Source organism: Xenopus laevis, chromosome 2L (assembly GCF_017654675.1).
Source record: "Xenopus laevis strain J_2021 chromosome 2L, Xenopus_laevis_v10.1, whole genome shotgun sequence".
Lineage (NCBI taxonomy): Eukaryota > Metazoa > Chordata > Amphibia > Anura > Pipidae > Xenopus > Xenopus laevis.
Window position 1 is genome coordinate 78,443,905 of NC_054373.1, and position 27,845 is coordinate 78,471,749.

General features: G+C 37.4%; 1 long non-coding RNA gene across 1 annotated transcript in view; it reads left to right on the forward strand.

Annotated features, from left to right (window-relative positions):
• LOC121399986 overlaps window positions 1–23,584 on the forward strand; it is a 53,238-nt gene extending 29,654 nt beyond the window's left edge. Inside the window, exons 2-3 of the long non-coding RNA XR_005965403.1 lie at window positions 20,200–20,284; window positions 23,442–23,584. This is a non-coding gene — a long non-coding RNA (uncharacterized LOC121399986). The remainder of the gene's footprint in view (window positions 1–20,199; window positions 20,285–23,441) is intronic.
• Window positions 23,585–27,845: the final 4,261 nt, after the last annotated feature.

Genomic DNA, 27,845 nt, shown 5'->3' on the forward strand with positions numbered 1-27,845 from the left:
TACAAGGTCAACGTATACACTACTACAGCGGTGGATACGGATTACGTAAAATATATTATGGCTGCTTGAAAAAAGTCACTCCGGTGTTTTTTCTGGAGACGGTAATATTATGGATATTTAGACAGAATGTGAACAAGGTCACACAGCTAGATGGCGGGTTGAAGAAAACAGTGTGCAAATAATGCCTACAAGGTCAACGTATACACTACTACAGCGGTGGATACGGATTACGTAAAATATATTATGGCTGCTTGAAAAAAGTCACTCCGGTGTTTTTTCTGGAGACGGTAATATTATGGATATTTAGACAGAATGTGAACAAGGTCACACAGCTAGATGGCGGGTTGAAGAAAACAGTGTGCAAATAATGCCTACAAGGTCAACGTATACACTACTACAGCGGTGGATACGGATTACGTAAAATATATTATGGCTGCTTGAAAAAAGTCACTCCGGTGTTTTTTCTGGAGACGGTAATATTATGGATATTTAGACAGAATGTGAACAAGGTCACACAGCTAGATGGCGGGTTGAAGAAAACACTGTGCAAATAATGCCTACAAGGTCAACGTATACACTACTACAGCGGTGGATACGGATTACGTAAAATATATTATGGCTGCTTGAAAAAAGTCACTCCGGTGTTTTTTCTGGAGACGGTAATATTATGGATATTTAGACAGAATGTGAACAAGGTCACACAGCTAGATGGCGGGTTGAAGAAAACACTGTGCAAATAATGCCTACAGGGCAAATAATGCCTAAAAGGTCAACTTATACACTACTACAGCGGTAGTAAAATAAAAAAAAGTAAAATAAAAAAAAAATGAATATTAAAAAAAAAAAATTTAAGTTGGTGCTGCTGAACTACTAGGAGCAGCAGATTAGCACACCAGTCCCACTCCCCAACACTGCTAGACTAATAGCACTGGGCTCTTATAGTAGTAGTAGTAGTAGTAGTAGTAAAACAACAAAAAAATAAATAAAAGCAGTCCTTACAAGGACTACTGTTATTGCAGCAGTCAGCAGATGAGATCAGAAGCAGGACAGCTGCCCACTGCAGCTACATACAGAGCACTGCAGTAGAAGGTAGATTACTAGCCAGCAAAGCTACCTAAGCTAAAATGTCCCTCAAACCCCTGCAGACTTCTGTCCCTCCAATAACAGAGCAGTATCAAAACGATTACTAGCCAGCAAACTTTCAACTGTCCCTGAAATCACTAACAGGCAGCAGCTCTCTCCCTACACTATCTCTTCAGCACACACAGGCAGAGTGAAAAAACGCTGCAGGGCTTCGGTTTTTATAGGGAAGGGGAGTGGTCCAGGGGAGAGCTTCCTGATTGGCTGCCATGTACCTGCTGGTCTGGGGTGAGAGGGCAAAAAAAAGCGCCAACAATGGCGAACCCAAAATGGCGAACGTCGCGCGACGTTCGCGAACTTCCGGCGAGCGCGAACACCCGATGTTCGCGCGAACAAGTTCGCCGGCGAACAGTTCGCGACATCTCTATTGGTGTGTGTGCAATGTGGTGTGGTTTGGTGGGAAAAGGAAAAATGCTAAAAGAATAGCCTGTTCTGATTCAGAAGAATTACCTTTAATTTGCATTTCTTGTATAGAATTGGAAATAGCCTTGTGGACAAACCTGCTTAAAGTTACTTGAGGTGGCAACCCTAGATACAGGCTAATAGGAAGCTCCTGGCACATTCCCATTTCCCACTAGCAGCTATACAACCTTCCCATTGGAATAATAGCTGTTAATTCTGTGTCAGCAATACCTGTTCAGATAGCAAACCTCTGCACCGGTGGTATGGGGATCATAAATCAAAACATGCAAAGTCATTACACCATCTTGTGGTATAAAGGTAAGGGACCTGATATACAGAATGCTTGTGACCTGGGGTTTTGGATCCTCATACCTTAAAGGGGACCCATCACCCAAATTCGTAATCCTATTTTATCACATAAGTCAAGCAAAATTAACTTTAATTATACTATATAAATTATATGGATCTTGTGTCCTTTAATCTGGGAATTCATAATTATAGCAAGCAGGCAGGAGCCATTTTGTGGACACTGTTAAGGGAAGCCTTGCATCATCTCAAAATCTTGTTTGTGCACCAGCATGGGGACCTGATGCCCATCCCCATGCCCAGGCAATACATTTAAACGGTGAAGAGAACGGGGGAATGTGTGGAGAGCAGTGACATCTAGGAAGTGCTGAATGGATAGGGAAAATAATTGTCTGCCCCGCCTCTATGCCTAAGGCAATGAATGCTTTAATAAAAAATAGAAATTAGATGTGATTATACAGCTTTTTGTGTCTGGGTGACATGTCCACTTTAAGTCTACCAGAAAATTATGCAAATAACCCCAATAGGCTGGTTCTGTTAATGATGTCTTTGTTTGGATCAAGTACAAGTTACTGTTTTATTATTACAGAAAAAAATAAAATCATTTTTAAAAAATTGGATTATTTGGATAAAATGGAGTCTATGGGAGATGAGCTTTCTGAATATCGGGTTTCTGGATAATGGATCCCATATCATATATGAGTTATAGTGAAGGTGCTGTGAGTTGTGCCCATTATGCAGAATTGTGAAATGTCAACAGGTGGCCAATATAGGCAAAGAAACTTGTGGGTAAGCAGGAGAGATGATTCCTGGTAATGGAAGCTACGTATAAGGGTATAACTACATGAGCACTTTTACCTGCGATAGCATTTGTTCGACGTGCTGAGATGAATCACAGGGGTCATGACGGATGTGTCGAATCTAAGGTAAGTAAGGAATGTTGGACGTTGTCGCTGCATGCATCTGACATGACATGACCCATGCATCTGCCTACACTCGCTCACCTGACTCATCAATTACAAGTGACAAAAATATGTTGGAATGATCATGGCCACAGCTTTTATTAACATTGTAACAGTGCATAACATCAATACAAGTGTAACGTGAATAATTCATCTATAACATCTATTTAGAGAACAATACAACAATTCCAGTAATAATAATAATAACCCAAACGTGTCTGCCTGAGCCCATTGTCAGTCTACCCCTTCCAAACCTGTACCAAGCTGTCCCTACCGCATATCCCGGGGCCTCCTATTGCGCCCCATTTAGTACTCCCATCTGACCCCCATGGTCACCCACCTTAGGGGTTAAACCATCCATTCGACCTGATCTGGCATACAATAACAGATCACTTCCCCGGCAGACTGACAAAGGACCCGCCTGTGCTGTGACAAAACTATACTGCCCTCCTTGGCTCCCCGGGTTCTCCTGTCTTTCCCTAAATTTATGGCTAACTAAATCCACTTACTGTAACCCCTTAACCCGCCAAGGCCATGTGCATGACAACAAGCAACGCCAACTTAGGTAGTCACCGCCTCGAAGCAAAGCAAGGGTGGATGGGAACCTTTTTCTGTGCTGTACACCTAAAATGGTGGCTAGCCCGGCCTCCTCCTGTCTCCTTATTCCCCGCTCAATGTCCAGTTGCTATACCCCTTACCCCCCCTTCTCCAACCTCTGACCTATCCCCCGCTAGCAATGCTGAACTGGGTCATGCCGCCCCTCCTCTGAATTCGCTGCTATGGGGCTCTCAAGACTGTATACAAATGCTGCATGTTGCGTCTTCATCTATCATGTCATGGCGGATGCACCGGATGCAACGTCCGGCATTCCTATTGCTTACCTTAGATTCGGCACATCCGACATGAGCCATTGACACCTGCGATTCATCTCAGCAAGTCAAAAGGGATGCTATAACAGGTAAAAGCACTCATGTAGTTATACCCTTAGAGTGAGGATGCCAGGAGTTGTGCATAACAGAGAAGGAACTAGATGGTTAAGTTAGAAAAGTGTAATTGTTGGAGCAGTATTGGAAAGGAAACTTAAAGTGAAGAAGGTGAAAATAGCAACTAGCACTATGGTTTCTGCATGACAGTGAAGATGCTGGGCGTTATGAATAGCAATACAGGTGCTGGTGAGGGACCTGTTTGCAGATCTGTTAAGGGTGCAAATTAATAATAAATCTTACAGGAAATGTTGTCATAAAGTATTATAAAGAATTATAAAGATTATAAAGAATAATATATCCCTACTTTACAAGTCACCATATTGTTCCTGGACCTTCATAAAAGCACAAAGCCCTGACAGAATCAGCTTCAATAGGGGGTACAAAACCATTTATATTGCATTTAGGAATTTTCACTTGTAATGTGAATAGGAGAGGCCCTAAATAAAACAATTTTAAAAATCTTACAGAGAGTTTGTTTTTCATTTGAAAGCTGAAAAGAGGCAGAAGAAAAAGGCAAATAATTCAAAAATTATAAAAAAGAAAAAATTATGTTTAATTGAAAAGGTGTTTAGAATTAGCCATTCTGTAACATACTAAAATTTGACTTATAGGTGAACCACCCCTTTAAACTGTGGGCAGTAAAAGATTATTCACAAAAAAAGACCACTTGTCCATGCACCAGAAACTTACTAAAGTGCTATATAGATCAAGTGCAACTTATATTTAAGCAAAATCAATTTTCACAGGGTTTAATTAATGAGTGTTGCATGTTTTTTGTGTTTGGGTACTGTTGCTAACACAAATAGTTGCAAACTAAAAAGTCGTGTTTTTTTCAATTAGTTACTAAAAAAATCTCAAGTGGTCATTTGTACTATAACGCCCTTTTTTAACTTCAACAGAATAAATATCATGGAAGTAGCAATTCTCAATTCTCTCTACCTTGTTGACCTTTTTTGTTCATGTCTTTCTTGTTTTAACCTCTTCACTATTAGCATGTCCATTTCATTAGTCTTACAAATAATGTCCTTGATGAGATCACCCATATGTGAGTGCTTTGTACAATGATGAAATGCAGTCAAGGAAATAGGTTGAACAAAAGTAGCATTAATAAGGCAATCTGAAATGACAGTTCCTTACACCGATGCATCATCTTTGTCTGCCCTGGGTAATGTTGTGAGGCAAAAGTGTATTCAACCGAATAGAAAAGCAATAATCCTTATAGTATTGCAGTGTTTGAAGGTCATTTTGGCTAGCAGTGTTCGGAATAACATTTTTGCTATTTATTTAGTCAGAAAGAGTAATACCATATAAATATATTTGTACTAAATAACTCACAAAGCCAACAAATATACACACACACACATATATGGACAAAGTATGTCTGTTCATGTATATATTTATCTATTTTAATTAATTTAACTATATTGGCAAAGTACTTTTAGTGTAATGAGTAAAAACAGAGAATTTAAAAATATGCAACTTCAATTGCCTTAAAGGTCACAGCACATTAATAGAAATGGAGGAATTTACATTATTGACAGATAACGTATAACATGACAGATGACATTATACAGTAAAACTTGCTGTAGCATAATCAGAAATTCAAATATGTTTTCCCCAGACTCTTTACAGAATGATTCAGTGGAATGGCCCTTTTATAGGGATGTAGCGAACTGTTCGCCGGCGAACTAGTTCGCGCGAACTTCGACTGTTCGCGTCCGCCGCAAGTTCGCGAACGTCGCGCGACGTTCGCCAATAGGCGTTCGCGTCAAAATCGGTCGCCCATTCGACCATTCGATCGCTAAAATCGAACGATTTTCGTTCGATTCGAACGAAAATCGTTCGATCGAACGATTAAAATCCTTCGATCGTTCGAATCGAACGATTTTCGGATGATCGAAGTTCGCGAACAGTTCGCGAACAGTTCGCAAATTTTGCCGGTGTTCGCGAACGGCGTTCGCGAACACATCGGCGGCGGTTCGCTACATCCCTACCCTTTTACCAGAATGTTTGGGAACTGGGCTTTTCCATATAAGGGTCCTTTCTGTAATTTGGATCTCCATGCTTCTACTAAAAAAGCATTTAAACAACGTTTGCCTCCAAAAAGGATTCATTATAGATTAGTTAGGATCAAGTACAAGGTACTGTTTTATTATTACAGAGAAAAAGGAAATATACATATTTTTTCACTCTTATACAGTGAGAAAGGTCCCACCTGCCCATACTGAAGAAACTACACAGTGGTCCAGCAGCCCAGTAAACCTCTATGGGTGGTACATTGACATTCTTGTAAAGGTTTTATAAATTATTGCTGCAGCTTGCCCTTTAAATGTGATATTTTCTTCTTGTTACACTAAAATCCAGTTCTGTGACATGTCCGGCAGTGATTTATGTATGTCTGATTAACAGCAAGCAGCATTAACGGAAGGAATAATGTAAACCTATTAATCAGAAGCAAGATCTTTCTTTCGCTATAAACACAACACGTAGAATGTTTTGAACAGTTTACTTGACTGGAATTAGATTTACATTAGCAATCAGTAGATTTTACTTACGTAAATGGAATCAATGTGAGGATGAGCCACTATAAGCAGGACTAGCACTATTGAGAAGTTAACTGACATTATGGACTGTAGAACCAAAAAGCTTTGTAACAGTCTGTTAGTTAGGAAACCTGGGTGACAGCTGGGAAGGCCATTGCCCTTTTTCTTTTCTTCACCATAGCCATTCTGGGGCCCCATAACTTTTTTTGTGGTGGGACTGACAGAGAACCTGAACACTATGGCGACTGACTGGCAAAGCCAAGAAAACACCAAAAGGCTCCTCCAGCATCCCCACCCATAGGCTTGAGCAAGGAAGTGAGCAAATCAGAGCCAGCTTGGTAAAGTGTGGACTGTCATAGTGGAAATGTAAATGAAAAAAGGAGCTGGGTGCAGAGAAACTATCAATGTCAAATGCACGCATACAGTTATAACATCATGGATTGATGGAGTCAGGGACCAGGGTGCCAAGAGGTAGGAGGATGTGCCAGTCTTCCAGAGCATGTAAAAAGATTTTTGGATTGGTTTATGCAAGAGAAGGGGATAAGTGCAAACACTGATTACTTTTTTGACAATTACTGTAAATACTCTCTTTAAAGGAACAGTAACACCAAAAAATGTAAGTGTTTTAAAGTAATGAAAATATCATGTACTGTTGCCCTGCACTGATAAAACGGATCTGTTTGCTTCAGAACCACTATAGTTCATATAAACAAGCTGCTGTGGAGCAATGGTGGAAATTGAAAAACGGCTATATGGCACAGGTTAAAAAATTGATAACAGATAACACCATTAGACAGACAGAGCTTATCTGCTATCTGCTGTGTAACCTGAGCCTTTTCTCCTTTGAATGGCTGCCCCCATTGTTACACAGCAGCTTATTTATATAAACAATAGTAGTGTTTCTTAAGCAAACACAGCAGTTTTACCAGTGCAGGGCAACACTGCATTATATTTTCATTACATTAAAACACTTTTATTTTTTGACGTTACTGTTCCTTTAATAAGTGTTGGGAACTCTAACTTTAGTGCAGGTCTAATTGCTATCACTGGTTACCTGCTGTTCTGTCCATGGGTAATGACCCACCAGGCAATGCCCCTCATATTAATTATGACTCATTTATAAAATTGTTGCTTTCATTGGTCAAGCTACAGTTACCTGAAAAAGACATTCACATGTGCCCAGTGTTTGTAAGTGAGCACATGAACAGTCCTCCCTGAACTAGTTACTACTGACTGTTAAACAAACAATAATTTAATGGATCGGCGGCGTCTGACAGAGCTCGGACATAAATGCAGCTGGCTGTAACTTCTTAAAGGGGATCTAAAAAATTAATTGATATAGTTTATTATATATTCGCTTTTTTAAACTTCTAATACTATGCTATTGGCCTGTGGCATAACAAGATGTTTCTGGGCCCCAGAGCAAATTAGTTTTAGGGCCCCCAACATAAAGAGAGGTTGTCGTGTTTTACTATGTTGAAATTGCTCTTTATTTGGTCCTCATGGGGTCCCCTATAACTTCTGGGCCACCCTGCAGCCGCATTGTCTGCTTCCTCTGTAGTTACGCTCCTGGCTCAACTGTCAGTCACCCTAGGATTAATTGAATTCCCTTTGTTAACAGTTGCAGCATTTGCTAGTGATTTAGTAACGCATAGCTACTTATTACAAGGTAGCACTTACTGATCAGCTGACTAAACTTGTATCTGAGTAGTTTCTATGAGTTATTAAACCAGGGCAAATGTTGCAACTTTTATTACACTGCTCTCCTGTTTGTGTTTTACAATTACTTGTTTAAGGGAAAAAGCCTATGAAATGAAAGTTGTATTCAGTTTTTTTTTATTTACATACTACATTTGTGAAAAGTGTCAGTTTTTCCACCACTTAATCCCTTATATAATACTTAAAGGGATACTGTCATGGGGAAAAAATTTTTTTTCAAAATGAATCAGTTAATAGTGCTACCAGCAGAATTCTGCACTGAAATCCATTTCTCAAAAGAGCAAACAGATTTTCTTATATTCAATTTTGAAATCTGACATGGGGCTAGACATATTGTCAATTTCCCAGCTGCCCCTGGTCATGTGACTTGTGCTCTGATAAACTTCAATCACTCTTTACTGCTGTACTGCAAGTTGGAGTGATATCACCCCCTCCCTTTTCCCCCCCAGCAGCCAAACAAAAGAACAATGGGAAGGTAACCAGATAACAGCTCCCTAACACAAAATAACAGCTGCCTGGTAGATCTAAGAACAGCACTCAATAGTAAAAACCCATGTCCCACTGAGACACATTCAGTTACATTGAGAAGGAAAAACAGCAGCCTGCCAGAAAGCATTTCTCTCCTAAAGTGCAGGCACAAGTCACATGACCAGGGGCAGCTGGGAAATTGACAAAATGTCTAGCCCCATGTCAGATTTCAAAATTGAATATAAAAAAATCTGTTTGCTCTTTTGAGAAATGGATTTCAGTGCAGAATTCTGCTGGAGCAGCACTATTAACGGATTCATTTTGAAAAAATGTTTTTTTTTCCCATGACAGTATCCCTTTAAAGTAGAACTAAGCTCTAAAACCAAATATGGCTAGAAATTATATATTTTATATAATGAACTTCACCCTAAAACCCAGTATAGGTGGATGGGATGTTGGTCGTCCTTGTGCTACAACTGACAAAGGCAGGTACTTCCTCCCTGCTCTCATTCTGTCCCCTATCCCCTCCTCCTGATCCTTCCTCCTGTCTAGCTTCTCCTTAACTCCTCATTGCCACACTTTCTCTCTTTCCTACCTCCTCTTCCTCAACCAGTCAGGGCCCTTCCTCTTATTAAGTTCGAGCTCCAATCTTGAATTCTGTTAGGGTTGCCAGTGACACATACAGATGCAGCCACTTTGGTTTGTCTGTTTGACACAGAATAACTAAACACAGATATCCCATTTATCTCATTTAACACAGAAAACTGCATCACAACATCCCATCTAATTAAAGCATTCACCATTGTGAACAATGGTGCTTTGGTATGCTAATGAAAAGGTTAAATGCATTAAATGAGTTAAGATGACTTTAGATAGCACAGTTTATTCAATTAACCCTGAGTCATGACGCATTTAACTCACAAATCAAAGTGGCTTCATCTGTACATGCTCAGTGTGCTCTGGGCAGCTATCAAGAAGCTAAGCTTAGGGATCTCAAATCATCACGAAAACAAGCTTTGCTTGTAGCATCAGCATAAACTGATGCTACAGGGCTGATCGTTAAATTCTAATGCTAACATTACTGTATTTTGAATCTGAATTAATTACTAATCAGCCTTGTATCTTGACATTTACATTGTGCATATACAGTAGTACTGTATATTGTGTGTTGATCACTAAGCTCAAGAAACTGACAGCAGCACAGAGCATGTGCATTGAAAAGAAGATGGTGAGCTACTAGAGGCATCTTTGAAGGCCGAGATATTCACTGTTAGTTGTGGTTACCTTTGGATGGTACAGTACCCCAAACCACAATGTGGTAGCCTACTTCTTTGTAAAGCTTTAGTTCTCCTTTAATAGTCAGATTGATAAATACTGTATTTATGTGAATATATTTTTAAAATGGTAGAAAAACATTGAAGATAATTCCACTTCTATTTAAAAAATGTAAGCTAAATATAAAGGATCTGTCTTTAAATCAGTTTTGTCATTTTATTTTTAGATGTCTCCATGAACAAAATCCCAAAACATAAATCAGATGCTTAGCTGGCATATTCCTATCTCCCATCTCCTTACCATTCAGGTGAATAACAAGGTAACTGTGACTAAGGATCCTAGAAGCAGCAACCTTTGATCAGCTCACTTGTTACCACTTGCTTTGCTGTGCAAATATGTCATGGTAGGGCAGCAGTCTTAGCGGAAGAGTGACAGCCATGGTTCTCGGTTCTGGCATTTAGTCATCTTTCAGCTTTCACCCTACAGCACTTCAAATAATTTGCTTCCTGATTGAAAACTCTCTTGTTTTGATTAAATTAGACGTCCTGCTGGGTTATTACCCATGTTCCTTTTCTATTTCTGATAATGCTTCATACCTTGTTTTTCATTTTATAGCTGTATTTTTAGACAGGGACAGAGCTGACAAGAGATAAGGATATATAAAGAAGAAGGATGTCAGGCTGATCCTTGGTATTTTCACCTGTGCCATTACGCATTTTCTTCAGGCTTGTTAAGTGCTTCTTCTGTCTGCTTCAGTGTTTTGGGTTGATATAAGCTCTTCTAATGCTATTCTAGATGAATGCCAGTTCTTTGCAAACTCCCACATGTAAACCTTTAGCAGCTGAACTGTTCTGTAAGTGTGATGGATCCAGAAACATTTACTGTGTTAAGCAATTATTATATTAGCAAACTGTCAAACTATGTAGGGACATTGAAATCAGATTTAAAGTCTGGTGAGAGTGATAGGGCCTATGAAGGCTATAGATAGTTGTGAAATAGTTTCAATGATGCTGATCTTTATTGCTATTTAAATACTTCTTTTGTCTGTATTGCATGAAACAGGAAGCACAAAAAAGATGCCAGTGGTGTGGAAAAACCTGAAATCCATAACCACTACTGGTAGTAAGGTGAACTAATAACCCCTCCTACTGTACATCATACTCACTTTTCCTTCATTAAACACTTTACAACATCAATTTTAAAGGCTGCACAGGCTCAAATACCTCTTACAATATACTATTTTTACTCTGATACCAATCAATCTACTGAATATTACAGCATACAACATGCATAAGAATACACATTTGTCATGGAATACTTTAAAAATCTTTTCTTTTGCCTAATATTGAATTATTGGAATTGCCGTTTCCTTTTATGGAAGTGCTGTTTATCCTACACACCGTATATGGGCCACGAAAATTACAAGAATTTTTCACAGTTTTGCAAATATTTCACCGTTTTGCAAATTTCGCAGGAAATTCGCAAATTTTTCCCATCAGCACAACAGCACAAATTCGCAAATTCACCCATCACTAAACTAGACCCCTCTTATAGGGTAAAGCACAGCTTATCTTGGTTATTCTTCGCGGAACTAGGAATCCCACAGGGTATCTTGCTCCTTAGCACTTCCCCTGCTCCTGAGCTCACCCACTCGTGTCCCTGTCTGGCGGGTTTATCACTAAAGAGTGCTAACCCCAACTAATCTAATTTTCCAAATAGCTGCTCACTTGATAATCTGCCGCTAACTTTTACTCCTACAGTGACTATAACAAAGACTTCTATGTGTAACTAAAATTGCACCTAACTTGTTGCCTGACACTGGCTCAGACCCAATCCTGTACCCACCTCTCTGCAAGGTGGGGATCCAGACAAAGAGCCCTGAGCATGTGTGCTCTCTCTTTTATACTTTTAAACACTGCCCCATGCTGGCTTTCCTTGAACTAGATCAAAAAATACCTGCATAGGGTAAATTAAATGACTACATTGGGTGTCCAAATTAAACAAGGAAAAATACAGCTAATTCTCAGGGTCTCTGCACAGGTTAATAAAACACATTTTTGTTACAAATCTTTTCCAAATCAGTAGTAAAACACAATACAGGTTAGCCTTTTCATATTTGACTCTAGAAAGTGCATGGAAGTATTTGCATAGCTTGGGTCCAGATTACTCCCCATAATAATACTCCCCTCTTGCATTAATAATAGTTTTTATTATATTTAAAAGACTTATTGTTAAGTACTAAAACCAGTAAATCAAAACTAAATCAAATCAAAAGTACACCAGGCATATAAGAGGCAAAGTCCTAGGTATTTTTTTTATAATAACCAGGTTTTATACATTTGATGGAGAAACAATAGACCATTTTCATGCTACAAGTAAATGATAAAATAATTGGATACAAAATACAGTTTTTTTTTATATAGCTTATGTAGTAGCCTTTAATTTATCGAGTAGATCAAAGTGTTAAAACATGTTTGTAGCTACATGTTTTTATGCTTATGGAAAAAAACAGTAAGGCTCATTTAAAAACAGTAGGCAAATTTGCACCTGGGCAGTAACTCATAACAACTTTTACTTTTTTTCAGCCAGATGCAGGTTGAGCACTGATAGCAATCATAGCTATGGTTGCCATAGGTTACTGTCCAGGTGCAAATTTGCCCGCTGTTTATAATTTAGCCTCACTGTTTCCTTATTGCATGTCTGTGCTTATTTTTTAATGTATAGTGAACAGCTTTTTTAGAAAAGCCTAACGGGCTGCAGCTAGGGGTGGGAGGGTTTTGGTTACACAGAGGGCTTCTAGTTTGTTTAAAATGTGCTTAATCAAACCAAACACTAGAATGTGACTTGTACTTTCAGTTTCAGATTTTGCCCTTCTTAGTTGCAAGAATTAGCAAAAACTTGCTGGTGCTATATAAGTGAATGATGATGATATTTCTTAATTAAAAGAATAAAAATAAGAATAAAATAAAAATATGTTCAGCATAAGCCCTACTTATTAAACTGGTGTTGAAAGGGAGCCCCTTTATGTAACAATTTGTCTTGTTACCAGCCATGCTTTGCATGCCCCAGAATGCTTTCAAATATGGACTTTACCATTAAATACTCAGGTTCAATTCTTGTTCTTTAACAAATCAGCTTCTACTATCTGGTATAATTTCATGATATCACTTACTGCCTTTGGATGCTGTTAACAGGCGAACAGGCTTTCATTAATTTATTTGAAAGCTATTCATTTTCTAATTTTGACTGGGAGCTTTTCTAGAATAACAGTAAGGTTTGCCTTTTTAAATGTAGAAATAATGTCTTTAACCAAACACAACTGTCAGCAATGTTGTACAATATTTTCATTTGAACTGGCATTTCCAGGAACCAGCTGTTTTGTAATGTCATTTAGACATACTCAGTGAATGGGGGATTTCTTTAACTCATTGTAAGTAATGCTTTTAGTGGGAGTTCTGGACATTTATTGCCCAGTTCCTTCAGTGTGCTACTCTAAAATACAATCCATTGCAGTAGGAGTAATTAAATAATACACAAAGTCATTTGGGTTGCTACCAGCCAAAACTCTAATTGAAATCAATATGTCTGCTTAGTGGGTGATGAAACATATTTACAGACAAGCATTTATAGATGAGGAAGGTTTTCATGTACATTATATATCACACGGTGCAACATGATGTAGAGAGATAACATTCGCTATAATGAGAATAAGTGCATATCTTGCTGCACTAGTTGCCTCTAAAGGGACCATTAAAGGACAATTTACACAAAAACTTTACCATTACCTTTCAAATTGGGTGCTTGCTCAGAGACATTAATATAGTGTATAAATAAGCTGTTCTGTGACCATGGGGCAGCCATTCACATTGAAATGGTAGTATGAGTAAATTCTAAAAATATTGTTATTGTGTGGATTCTTATCCCCCAAGCTGGTTATATAGCCAATAGACTAACCCATATGAGACTGTATTGGACCAACTAAAGAGCAGCGTACTAGAGTTTATAAACCAAGCTATATTTTGAAAAAGAAGGGGCATGATTTGTTCCACTGCAATCTTGAAGAGAGTACCATCTACATTCCTCACTAACTTGTGAATATGTTAATGTATAATGGGGTTTTTGCCTTCCTCTCGATCAACTAGAAGTTAGGAAGTTTATATACAGACTTACGGTTGAACTTGATGCACATGTGTATACTATGTATATACCACTAAATTTAATCCAATATAATCTGTAAAACTCACAGTACAAGGGAATATTTCATATGATTGAATTAATATTACAATTGTTATTACTGTGTAATTTATTTGTTTTTTGTTAAATGGGTTCAAGACTTTTGATGGACAGAGGGATATGGACTGCCGAAATGGATAGCAACATTGTCTGAGAATTCTGTACCTGGCCAGCTGGGACATCGGGAGAAACCCCAATGGCCCGAGTCCTGTTGGGGCCCATCATCCACTCAAATTGAAAGGCTATGAAGTGTTGTGATGGAGCGTGGGGGTCCGGAATGCAGTAATTGATTGGTGGCAGTGCAAATCATGGTTCTGGAGGTGGTTGTTGTCCAATGATGTGCCAGAGGGGGACCTTAGATGAACCCTTATCATGGGTTTTCTGGTACACCTCACCTCCCTTATTTTAACACTGGCTCAATACACAAATACAACAATTATACCCCAGGCACACTTAAAACAGAATTTATTTGGAGAATGAATGAACACATGCTTATTTTTTTCTAAAGAAGAGCTTGCCTGATATTACATGAATGTGTTTTAAAGGCCAGCTAATTGCTCACTATTGTAAACTGAAAAAATATGCTGTCATAGAACTTGTGGAGGTTACATAGGTTATAGTCATGTAATGAGCAATTTCACTTATCGTTAGGTTAATTTTGTTACAATACTGTTGTCTATGCAACCCGACCTTCCTCAGTTGTCTTATATACCATTCATGTTACAGTATATGCTTGACATATACCATATTGTAAGATGTTACTAATCCACCTTTGCGATTGCCCCTTTTCTCTTCTGTACCTACCACACTTTGTGCACCCGGAACCACCCTTCAGCAATGGTGAGAATATACTGCTTTGCTGATATTTGACTTGGGTTGATTTCTGGTCCTGGTAGGTCCTGGTTAATTTCATTTCATTTATTCTATTTTACTATATAATATATGTTGAACTGTTCTAAATTAATCTTTCCTACCACACTTTGCTGGAAATAATAAATTTACAAATAAAAGAATTTAAATTTCATTTTAATTTTAATGAGAGTTGTGGACCTTCAATAAGATTTGTAATCTGCAATGAAGGTTTTATTATAGTATTACGCTTTATTTACATAGCACTACTGGAGTATGCTATGCTTTACAAATATTGTTCATTCACATCAATACCTGTCCAAGAGGAATGTGCCATTTGTTTTCCGTAACATTTATACAACATACACGCACCAGGGCCATTTTAATCAGTAGCTATTAACATACCTATATGTCTATGAATGTACAAGTAGTTATTGGGCTTTCCCAGTTGAGAAAATTACTTAAGATATTGATAATGTTTCTGATTACAGAAAATGGAGACTTAACTATTGTTTTGCCCAAAGGATATTGTTAATCCATATAATATTTATTTAATGTCTGTTAAAACATTAAATTAAAAGAGTGGGATGCAGACAAGAGGTAATAGCAAGGGAAATCTTGATTGTTAGCATATCTCTTTCTAAAGCTTCATTAATTTTCTTAAAACTTCCATATGCAAAAATATCAGAACACAAGTCTACTTCATACTGAATCAGTGGACTAATTAGCATTAGCAAGTAATTGTGACATTATTCCTGTAGGCTTAGCCCCCCTGGGCTGTATTGCCTTGGCCAGGATTGTTACAGTTAAAAAGGAAAATAAGTGATGGATTTTATATCTGTTCTTAGTGATTCTGGATCATTTAAATGAAAATCCTTGAAATTGACAGTGCCTGCTGGATATAAAGATAGATGAATGTTGAATGCTCAAATTAGGTTAGATGTAAAATAAATGAACAGATTGATTGAGACACATAAAAAAATAATTTTAGAACTTTCTGACTAGTTAAACACAGCTAAGATGCTTAGTAGCTTCTAGAATTATACACAGATAATAAGTATTGGTAACACAAAACGTATAAATATGTTTTAATTTGCATGCCAAATATTTGTATGTATCAGTTCTGGCTTCTCTGGCCAAGTCCCCAGTTCTATAATGTTAGATGCAACTTTAAGAGGCACATTTATCAAAGGTCAAATTTCGAATTCATGTGAGTTTTTAAAAACTCCTCTAAAGTCCCATAGATTCAAACTTTGACCAATCGTAATGTATTTAAAAAATTACATTTTTTAAAGTCAGATGAATGTAATCGACACAAAAAATTTAATCAAATTCAATTTGAATTTTAAAAAATTGATTGTTTTCTCTTTGAAAAAACTTGTATTTCAGGAAGGCTGCAAGCAACTCAAAATTGATCCCTGGACATCTCCCATTGACTTAAACAGCAATTAGACAGGTTTTGGGTGGTCAATAGTCATATTTGAGTTCTAAAAGGGTCAGAGTATGATAAATCTCGAAAATCTAATAAAGGATTAAAAAAAAAAATCTCAAATCAAATTGGAATAACTCCCTAGTCAAATTTGACAGTTTTGACCCTTGATAAATATGTCGCTAAATCAATGGAATATTTACCCTCATTCTAAAAGTCCTTCAAGCTGAAAGGTAAATATTTGTAATTAATAATATTGTGGAAATTAATTTCCCAGACACCACTTGAGGTGAAAGACAAAGTTTATTTGACATGAGGTCCATGGATTCTGAATCACAACGAGTCAGAACCCAAACAAAGAAATCACAGAGTTAAGAGTATAGACTTGTAAAAAGGGAGTTACTGATGAGAGAGCATAGAGAAATCACAGCACAGAAAAAAAACCTGCTCTTACAGCCAAACAGGTGGCTCTACACTCAAGGCCAGGGTACTAGCATTTTCATGGGCTATGTAAGTTTGACACTATCAGACACATTCATCAATCCCAAAACAGAAGGAAGTGCCTAATAAGGTATAAACACAAAACAAAGTGGTAAAGTGGCATTTTTATCTATATTCATCTCTATACTATCAAATAACTTTTTATTATTATTATTAACATGTATTTATATAGCACCAACATATTGCGTAGTACTGTAAAGTAAATGTGATTATACAACTAAATCACATGAATTCTATACATAGAACATATGGAGTTACATACATCACAGTCAAAACTGGTACAAAAGGTGAGGAAAGCCCTATGCAAAAGTGCATACACTCTAAAGGGAAGGGAGTAATACACAAGGTGTGGGAGTGAGCAAGATTGAATTAAGTGGCTGAGAAATGTGGTACTGTATGTGGTGTTGCATTAAGCAGAGTGAGGGTAGGCTTCTCGAAAGACGTGCGTTTTAAGAGATTTCTTGAAAGCAGAAAAGTTGGGAGAAAGTCGGATAGACCGTGGGAGAGAGTTCCAGAGGAGGGGTGCAGCCCTTGCAAAGTCTTGAATGCGAGCATGTGAGGAGGTAATGAGAGAAGAGTTGAGTTGGGTGAGTATATAGAGATGAGTTTAGAGATGTAGGGTGGGGCAGAGTTATGAAGTGCTTTGAATGTCAGGGTCATTAATTTGAATTTGATTCTGAAAGGTAACCGAAGCCAGTGCAGGGATTAACAGAATGGCGTGGCGGAAGAGCGGTTTCTGAGGTGTATGAGCCTCGCAGCAGTGTTCATTATGGACTGGAGAGGTGACAGTCTCTGGAGGGGACGGCCAAATAAAAGAGAGTTATAGTAGTCTAGACGTGATATGACTAGAGAGCAAATAAGAATTTTGGCAGCATCTTGGGTGATAAATTATCATATTTTGGATATGTTCCTCAGGTAGAATTCACATGATTTAATAAGTGACTGGATATGAGGAGTGAATGACAGGGCAGAATCTAGGATAACCCCAAGGCACCGGGCCTGGGGAGAGGTGGTGATAGTGGAATTGTTAGCTATGATGGATACTTCCGGGATGTTACTGGTGTTGGAGATGGAGGAAAGAGAACCATTTCAGTTTAAGAGAGTTTTAATTTAAGGTAGCGTTGCGACATCCAGGTAGAGATAGCGGACAGGCAGGAGGAGACGCGAGTTAGGAGTTCTGGGTTGAGATCAGGAGATGCGAGATAGATCTGAGTATCGTCAGCATAGCGGTGGTAGTGGAAACCGTACAAGTTGATTAATTTGCCGAGGGAGGAAGTATAGAGGGAGAATAGTAATGGTCCCAAGACAGAGCCTTGAGGAACCCCAACAGAAAGAGGTAGGGGAGAAGATGCTATTCCTCCTAAAATACAGTATTAAATGTACTGAAACTTAGCAAAAATATATCAGATACTATAACCAACACTTGTTTGAGAAACTGGGATCTTATAGTCACTTAGGGGGTTCTTTACTAAACCTCGAATTTATCTGGTCTGGCTTTTTGGGGCAAACATCTCAAATTTTTTGTGAGAAAAAAACTTGAATTTCTCAAGATTTATTATACCCTGATGCTGCAAATAACCCATATCTGAAAATCCATCATTTCAGACCTGTCGAGGTCATGTTAAGTAATTAGGAGATGTCCCAATACCAATTGGAAGATATCATGATCTGTGCTGGGTTTAACCCAATAATCTGATAAATAACCCAAAAAAATTGAATGATTAGGGTTTTCACTCGATTTCATCAAGTTTTTACAGATCCGATTAAATCTAGTTATTTTATTAAAAAATAAGGCAAAATCAGGGATGGGAGTTTGGTCAGGATAAATTCTGAGTTTAGAAAATAACCCCCTTATACTCATGTGTCTGAAAATGTTCTAAACTAACATTATTTGTGATTATATATTCACCCTGCTACAAGAATGTATATATGCAAATGCAATACCTTTACCTCAAAAAATGTTAACAGTCCATGTTTTAGCAAAAGGTAATTCCAACTGAGAAAAAAATCTGTAAAATAGAATTTTTTTTTAACATAGACAATGGCCGTTTCCACAAGTATTAAGTTATGTGGGCCTCATTGACGAACATCATACAGTATATTATCAAACAAACTGTGTGTCCTTAAAGACCCTCTACTCAAAAAAATGCATTATGCTAATTCAATCCTAGACTTTACACACCTGTCACATTTAAATATTAAGTTTCCTTTGTATGTGGATCCTCTCTAAATACTATCACTTATAGTTAATCTTATTTATTTTAATGAATTTTTCTTGTCCCTTAAAGTGATATTGACGCAAAAAAACTACTCTTCAATATATTACTGCACATTAAACTTTTTTTTTTTTTACCTATAGGTCAGGTTTCAATGTCACATGTTTATTACAAAAAAAGTATTCTCCACATATTTATTTTTTCTCAATCCCTAGCAAATTTATAAAAAAAAAAAACTAAAAAAAACCAGAAAATTGTATTTCTTGTACAGAATAAAACCCATTGCAACTAAATTTGCATTTATCTATTCATTTTTAATTCAACAAAATAATAAAATTGCTTGAAAATCCAATACCCATTAACTTTTATAGAAATCCATCATGTTTAGCTGGTTAAATTTTCATTAGAATTTTCAAAATGATTTTAGATTGATAAGTTTTGAAAATCTGCATTTGGAAAACTAGAATTGAAAAATTTGAGCATTTTTTACTGTGATTTTACTGAATCAAGGGGAAAAAACATAATCTTAAAGTTTAATAAACAGCCCCATTGTGTCATTTAGTATCTAAACTTTTTTGGATTACAGTATTCTGTTACCTGCTAATATTATGGCATTGTATCTGTCTTCCAAGAAGGATTAAGTTAGCTCGCCCCTCATACTTGACATTTTGTAGTGCTCTTGTCCAATTGTTTTCCTCACACAACTTATTATACAGGACCATACTAGAAAAGATATAAGAATAGTATCATCATGAGGCACTTGAGAACAAGGCATTTTTTTAATACTGTCCCTCTCCTAGCATTGTATGTGGGATTTATTAAACCACATGAAAATGTGGTCTGCTTTTCTGAACTAATTTGCTAACATGTGAAAGTACAATGTTAGTTGTGGAGCAGTGAAATGCTATTTACATAGTTTTTGTCCTTGAAATTTATCCCCTACTGGTAACAGGTTGGAAGAGGCTGGGCCATGTTGGAAGTGGGCAGATTAGGGAGCATCACTATCTACTGACTAGCTATCGATAAGATATCCATAAAAAGATGACAACAATTGAATACTTTCCTTTTAATGAAAACTCTTCCACCTTGCTATCAGCTACAATTGTCATAAATGATTTAATTCCTTTCATTAATAATTTCTCTGGCTTTAAATTAAATCTTGAATCCCAGACTGGAAAGACACTGTGCAAAGGGAGAGGCAGACCAGAGAGGCATCATCTGACGGGGGAGCCAAAGGGAGCGATGGAGTAGCAAGGTGAGCACAGCAGCTGCAAATGTGGCTCAAACCCAATTTTGGGCCATAGGAAGATTATCATACTGTAGATTATATAGTGAATAAAGTATATTATCAGTTACACAGGAGTTCCATGATGTCATTTCTGTCGCATCACTTACTGAAACTTGTGTATTATTATAAATAAAGTACCGAGTATAATAGAAGCTACCTCGGAGTTCCATAGCCTGTATAAAAAACATTCGGCCTTGCCCTCGTGTTTTTATATGTAAAATTTACAATATGGGGTATTTTGTTTACTAAATTAATGGCATGTTCCTATGTCAGTATGCATCGTTTATAAGCCAGAGGCAGCACGTGCCACTGGTGCTCTCTCCCTGCAAATTTCCTTCCGCCCTTCAACCCTCCCGTCATGGAACTCCTCAGTAACTTATAATATCCTTGTATTTTACAAGTGGGGTACTTTATTTACTATATAATTTAGTATTTTTGTGGTCCACATGGTTAAAGTCCACATTAAGGTGCATGATTAGATCAGCCTCAAACCTCTTTAATTTACTAGCATTTACTACATTACTAGCTAATGTTTTCTGCTAAGAGGTAGTGGCAGGCACTTGCTACAATAATTACATATTATGTGAAGTAATTATATGCAAAAATTACTTTCATAATTGAGCTCATTAAATTACAGATAGGTTAATGCCACATTACTTTAGAATATGATGATACTCTCTTCTAATATTGTTAATATTGTTAGTGTAAATATGTGCCACTACTTCCATCCATGTTTTATTGAGCAAATTAGAAAATAGGCATGTTATATGTTATTGCTAAAAACAGGGCATTTCAGTAATGTGTATGATCATAATTGTACATGTAAAGCCAAATTCTGCATTGCAATTAGAGTACTAGGGCATTATCTATCTATCTATCTATCTATCTTTATATAGATAAATGTACATTTGACAATGTACTGTTCATTAGACAGTTAATTGTGCAGCAAACTTTAATTGTGCATTGCACATTTTAAGTGCAATTGAAAGATGGCATAATTTTTCAGGCAACAAAATACAGAATTCTGTAGCAAATACAAAGAAATAAATTTAATAGAATTCTAAAGCTTAATGTAATGTAATATTGTTTAGAAGACATTTTAAAATACACTTACCTGTCATTAATCAAAATATACCACTTGTAGAAAAAACTTCAAACAATTTAACTACTACTGTCCTGAAATGTATCTCTGCAAATGTATTTTTGATGTCTCTGCAGCAGATATAAATGTTTCCTACAAATTTCTTTCCTAACTGAGATGAATAACCACTCCATAATATCATTATTGTCTGTGCTGGAAACATTGCAGATGCATTCAGGAGAGCAAACCCTTAAAACCCATGTATACTTCATTTCAGGACATGATGGATGAGTTGGTCTATTGCACAGACCTTTATTAAAAGCATAGAGTGACAACAGTTGGTAGATAAAAAAGGGTCGATATCTCCTACAAACTAGGTCAAAGATAGCTTTGCTTGATTCTAACACTGATAGGGTATGTCTTTGTACCTTTTGAAATGTTAACTGCTTTGATTTTCCACATTATTGCATTGATAGGGGCGTTTAAAGCAACACCTTAAACATTGCTTTCGGGAGAGATAAGGGGCATAAAAGTGTTCACTTAAAATGCACTTGCACTCTGGAAACCAAAATTTGGCGTCAGGAGATGCAGCAAATCTTGAATGATGCAGAAGTTAGTGGAAAGGTAATGGGCAGAAGGGGGTGTCTACATGCTACTTCCCATCCCTCACCAATAGAGCTCTGACTAATGCAGCCAGCACGTTAGTTGTGGGGGAAGCCAAAGGTCCAAACAAATTGCAGAGACCCGCACACAGTCGAATGCAGGGTGCTTTGCAAGTGTACTTTGCACCCTGCATTCAGCTTTGCAAATAACCCCTAAACACTTTAGAGGTACCAGTGGCTTTTTATTTCTGTTTTCCATGTTTTATGTAGAATGGTAAATCATAGGCTCTGACACTCCACCTTACAACTTCCCCACACTATTTGGACTCACCATATGCAGCACCTATAAACATCTATTATATATTAGCAATAAAATTATACTCCTGGTTATACCCAACAGAGGTGGCACTAAAGGGGATGTAAAACTATTTACCAAATATTGCCTAAATGAATTAAAACTTTGCCAAATGCAGTGAAACCTTAATTTTACATAGCATGATTTCAAGTTTTCCAACATTTTATACCAGAACATTTTTTTACCCATAAATTTATAATGCATTGCAATGGGTGCTTTGTCCTGATTTATATCTTGTTTTCTTGAATTCTACACCAAAATCTTGCCTGATATTCCAAAAACGGCATTTTATCTTCAGTGAATGTTATTTCTGAAATTAAGAGTTTTAATATTAACTAGATGCATATTTTGCCATGTTTCTATCTGTAAATAGTCAAGTCCAATTAGTATGCACCTCAAATAGGCATGTACAAATAACTTATTTCTTTAGGTTGTGCATGTGACTGTCAGAGAGGCCTTGCACAGTAAATATTGTATTTCAAAGTAAAGAATACTTTTTAACACATTTCCCTGATTTTACATTTTGCCAGATTTTACACTATTTTTCCTGGCCCCCTGAAAAACATAAAATGGAGCTTCTACTGTAAATTAATCTGCATCATCCTTAAAAATCCCTCACAAAGTTGTGCAGGTGGTGGTATAGGAGAACAATAAGGGGGTTATTCACTAAACCACAATTTTATCTGGAATGTTTGAGATTTATTATACCCAGAAAGTTGCAAAAAGTCTGAATCCAAAAATCCCCCATCTCAAACCTGTAAAGGTCATGTATAAATCAATGGGGGATGTCCCTTTTACAATTTGAAGATATTGTAATCTGCTCGGGGGTTTCATCCAATAATTCTGGGTTTTTGGAAGCTAACCTGAAAAATTTAGAAATTCAGGTGTCAAATCTGAAAAATTTGTATGATTTGGGTTTTCGCATAATTTTATCAAGTTTTTTTCTCATGATTTTTCATGTTATTTTATTGATAAATAAGATAAAATCATGGATGGGAGTTTGGTCTATCTTGGTTTGATAAAAATACGAGATAAATTTGAGTTTTAGTAAATAACCCTTTTAACCATAACCATTTGCCTTCCTAGATTCTAGTATCCTACAGCAACAGGCCAACAGATTTGATGGGCTGGTGTTCCATCCTGTAACAAATGGGATCAAGCTCTACCACAACCAATAGCGGCTGCAGACTGGCCCCAAATTTGGGATAATGTTTAATGAATGGTCTCATGTCTATGGCAAAAGGAGAGCATCTACAAGACTTTAACCTTCTGGTACAACACCCCAGATGTCTACACAAATTATTTCAAAACCATTCCCCCACTTGCTGGAGAAACTGCAGTGCTTGAGGTACTCTTCCACATGTTTTTTGGGGCTGTCCGCAAATACAACCACTTTGGAAGGAGGTGGCGGCTCTCATAAGTCAATTAATAGCTCGCCCAGTATCCTTGGACCCTATCACACTCTTACTTGGTAAGCCTATACCCAGACTACACAAATGTGATCAAGCCCTGGTGAATCAAGTCTTAACGGCTATGCGCCTAACAATCGTCTCCAAATGGAAAGATCCTACATCACCCATGAAAGCCAAGATAATTAGAAGAGTAAATAGCAATAGAACATTTGAGTCAGGCATTGCCTTCATGCAAAACAGGATGGACCACTACCTCAAGGTTTGGGCGATGTGGAAACTGCGGGGCTTGGTCTCTTCGCAATAAGCTGCCATCTCGAGAGGCTTTTCCAATTGCCCATCCCAAGCCTGCCACCCTCTAGACATAGCCTATGTCTCAATTTCACACATATGCCTAGTTTCATATTGCTCTTCTTGCTTTCTTTATTTATATGTCCTATTTTAAGTGTGTATCTGCTACTGGAAGTTTACATTGCCGATGCATTTGTCTGTCAAGTAAGAACACTCTATGTTCTTAATTGAACCTTTGTTTTTTTTTTATTTTACTCTGCACCAAAATGTAACATATGCTTCTAACCATCGGGTGTTTATAAAGATTTGTGATTCATTTACTGAAAAATACAAATAAAATACGAAAAAAGAAAAAAATCCATCCTGTGATTGGTTGAGAGAGGTTACTACACCCTACACTAACTTATTCTCGGTTAATACAACCTTAGTACAAAATAAAAGACAGTAATATTACTGTGATAGAATTATCCAATGTGTCATGCAACTCCAAGAAAGAGGTGTTACTTGTGAGAGTTGCATGAATGGACGTGTGAAGTGTTCTGAAACCGCCGGGGTACAGATGTTAGAACAGCATTGTATGTAGCAGACAGGTTGTGTCGAAGGCCCCTGCCTCTGTTCAGGGATGGTTTCTCCACCTTGACATGGTGGCGGTTTCAGAACACTTCACACGTCCATTCATGCAACTCTCACAAGTAACACCTCTTTCTAGGAGTTGCATGACACATTGGATAATCCTATCACAGTAACTACACAGAATCTACACCTCTGTAAATTTCTTCAAATGTCACCTCTTTGAAGAGTTACAATGTGCCACTGTGTATGGATTAGTGGAAGAGTTTATATGCCGAGAACTTCCCACACCAGTCAGTTGAACTGAAGAAGCTGCTCGGATGAGTAGTGAAATGTCTTCATTGATTACTCAGCAAATCCAGTTGTTTTTATATTTACAAATACACACAAATCTAGTGTGTCCTTATTAACTTTTTTGTTAATTTGTCATTTATTATAAGCCCTGAACATATTCTTTAAAAATGACAAGGATTCAACAGTTTATCATTACAGTATGGGGTACATTACTTCTTATAATATGCAGGTGATACTCAAGAGTTCCCTGTATAACTCAGCCTGCAGCTTTGTACCTTTATATGGTCAGGGCCGGATTAAGTGGGTGGGCGCCTCAAGGCCGCGCGGTCCTAGCACCCGCCCGTATACCCCCCTCTGGTGTGAGTGCACATGCGCGCCTGCACCGGTTCACTGGGGAGCTGTGTTCCCCGGTAAGTGGCTGGGCGGCATGCCGCCCCTATTATTCTGGCACCCTAGGCCCAGGCCTTTGTGGCCGTGTCACAATTCCTAGCCTGTATATGGTCACAGAACGACCCCTCAGTGACTTCTATTATCCTTATCATTTACAGTAGGGGTACATTATTCCTTATAATACATGAGTGATACTCAGCCTGCAGCCTTATGCATTTATATGGTCACAGAACCCCTCAGTGACTTCTATTATCCATAAAGTATATTAAATAGTAATGGTACATTAACACTATAGTTTAATTTTTAATTAATGCAATTATATGCAAAGATTTACATGACCCGACCTCACAAAACAAACAAAAACAAACTGAATAAAGCCCACCTATGTTCACTTACAGGTGTTCCGCTTGTTTTAGTGTCTCCAGAAAGAATCAGTCAGATTCTATTGTATTAATAATAAGTAACACATGCCTTAAATGTAAGATTTGAATACCAAGTCCACCTAAATAGTCACTTTTAGTATAGACCTCCCTTGATATCTACTTAATTTAAACACAGGACAAATCCTGCATTATAAGAATATAATTTAATTTAATATTTGTAAAAAAGAACAATAAATTGTAGCCTCTCAATCAGTAGTATCTTGGCTGCTGGGGTAAGTGACCATCCATTTGAAAACAGAAAGAGGCAGCAAATATATAAAAAAACAGCACTTAAAAAAATAAAGATCAATTGCAATGTTGATATAAATAGGACATTCTATTTCACACTAGAAGTTACACCTTTACTACCCAAACATACTTAAACAAACACATTTACCCCTCCTTGCGAAAGAGTCACATGACTGGGGGCAGCTGGGAAATTGACAAAATGTCTAGCCCCATGTCAGATTTCAAAATTTAATATAAAAAAATCTTTTTGCTCTTTTGAGAAATGGATTTCAGTGCAGAATTCTGCTGGAGCAGCACTATTAACTGATTCATTTTGAAAAAAATGTTTTTTCCCATGACAGTGCCCCTTTAATTTTCTCCTTTTTTTAAACAGCAACAAACATTGCTTCCAAGCTCTCTGATATACTTGCCACATTTTCTTGGAAACTGAGCTCGTTATCAGTTGCATGGCCCTTGTGTCCCCAACTGCCCAACTGTAGTGGACATGGACACCACTGTTTCTGTGGATATGGCACCACAGTAAGAAAAAAAAATTGTAACATCAAACCATGAATCTGCAAGTATATTCTCAACACCTGGTATGTGGCTGGCTGCAAAGATTGCGTTTTCAAAACAGATCCATCCAAGTTATATATACCCCAAAACAAAAGCAGTGTCTTAAATAGCTTCATCTATTGCTTGGATTGTGATGCCTGAGATCAATTTCTTACCATTGAAATCCTTTAGAAACCTAACCCAAATGTACCAAGCTGCATTTGTCACTATTATTTTTGGTGAGGTCTATCTGTTTTGCCGACCAACTTGCCAATCTTGTTTTTCAAAACATTTTTATTGATTATCTGTACGCTTAATCAATTGAAAAGATTTTTTTTAAAGATTTTAACATGTGGCATTTTAACTCTATCCTCTGCAGGGGGGGGCATATTCTCCTCATGTGTATAACCCTGCCAAGTAAAAAAAGGGTGGGAGGTTACTGATGCCTCTAATTAGAGCCCAAAACTTTCCAAACTCTTAAATTGGTAACCTGCATATTCAGGTCACCTTCTATTATGCTAAAATGCCTTCACAAAACTTCCAGATGACAAAATACAGTAGCTCGTAATGAACCATTGGCCCTTTTTGACCCACTACTACAGTCAAGTAGATGACTATGCTACTGTAGCCTGATTTCACTTCCAAATATCAGGTAATAAAAGTGCTACAGCATTCACAAAATGCACACGTTATAGCACAACCCCTGGGTAAATATCTGATCACAAACTATCATGAAAGAAACAGCTTGTGAATTTGAAGCTATATGTGTGTAAAGGCAGCAATTGTGAAGCAGAATCCATTTGAAACTTTTTTTTTGTACCCCTGTTTGTCTTTACTAACACAAAAACTTAATCAAGTGAATGATATATACTACAATATATACTGTACCTTAGGATATGATAAATGCTGTATTACCCAAAAGTAATTTTTTAGGTATCATTCCAAATGAATATATCACCAACCTCCTATTGTGGGATCTATGAATGCCCAGAGAAATTTAATTTCCAAATTCATCATTTGATTACCTTGGGATTCGTATAGCTGACTTTAATAGCTGATACAAGGTCACCCATTCCGAATAGAAGAAAAGAGGTTCTGCCTAAATATTCGGATGGGTTTTTTTTACAGTGAGAGCTGTGAAGATGTGGAATACTCTCCCTGAATCAGTCGTACAGGCTGATAAATTAGATAGCTTTAAAAAGGGGTTGGATGGCTTTTTAACAAGTGAGGGAATACAGGGTTATGGAAGATAGCTCATAGAACAAGTTGATCCAGGGAATAGTCTGACTGCCATTTTAGAATTAGGAATGATTTTTTTCCCCCTCTGAGGC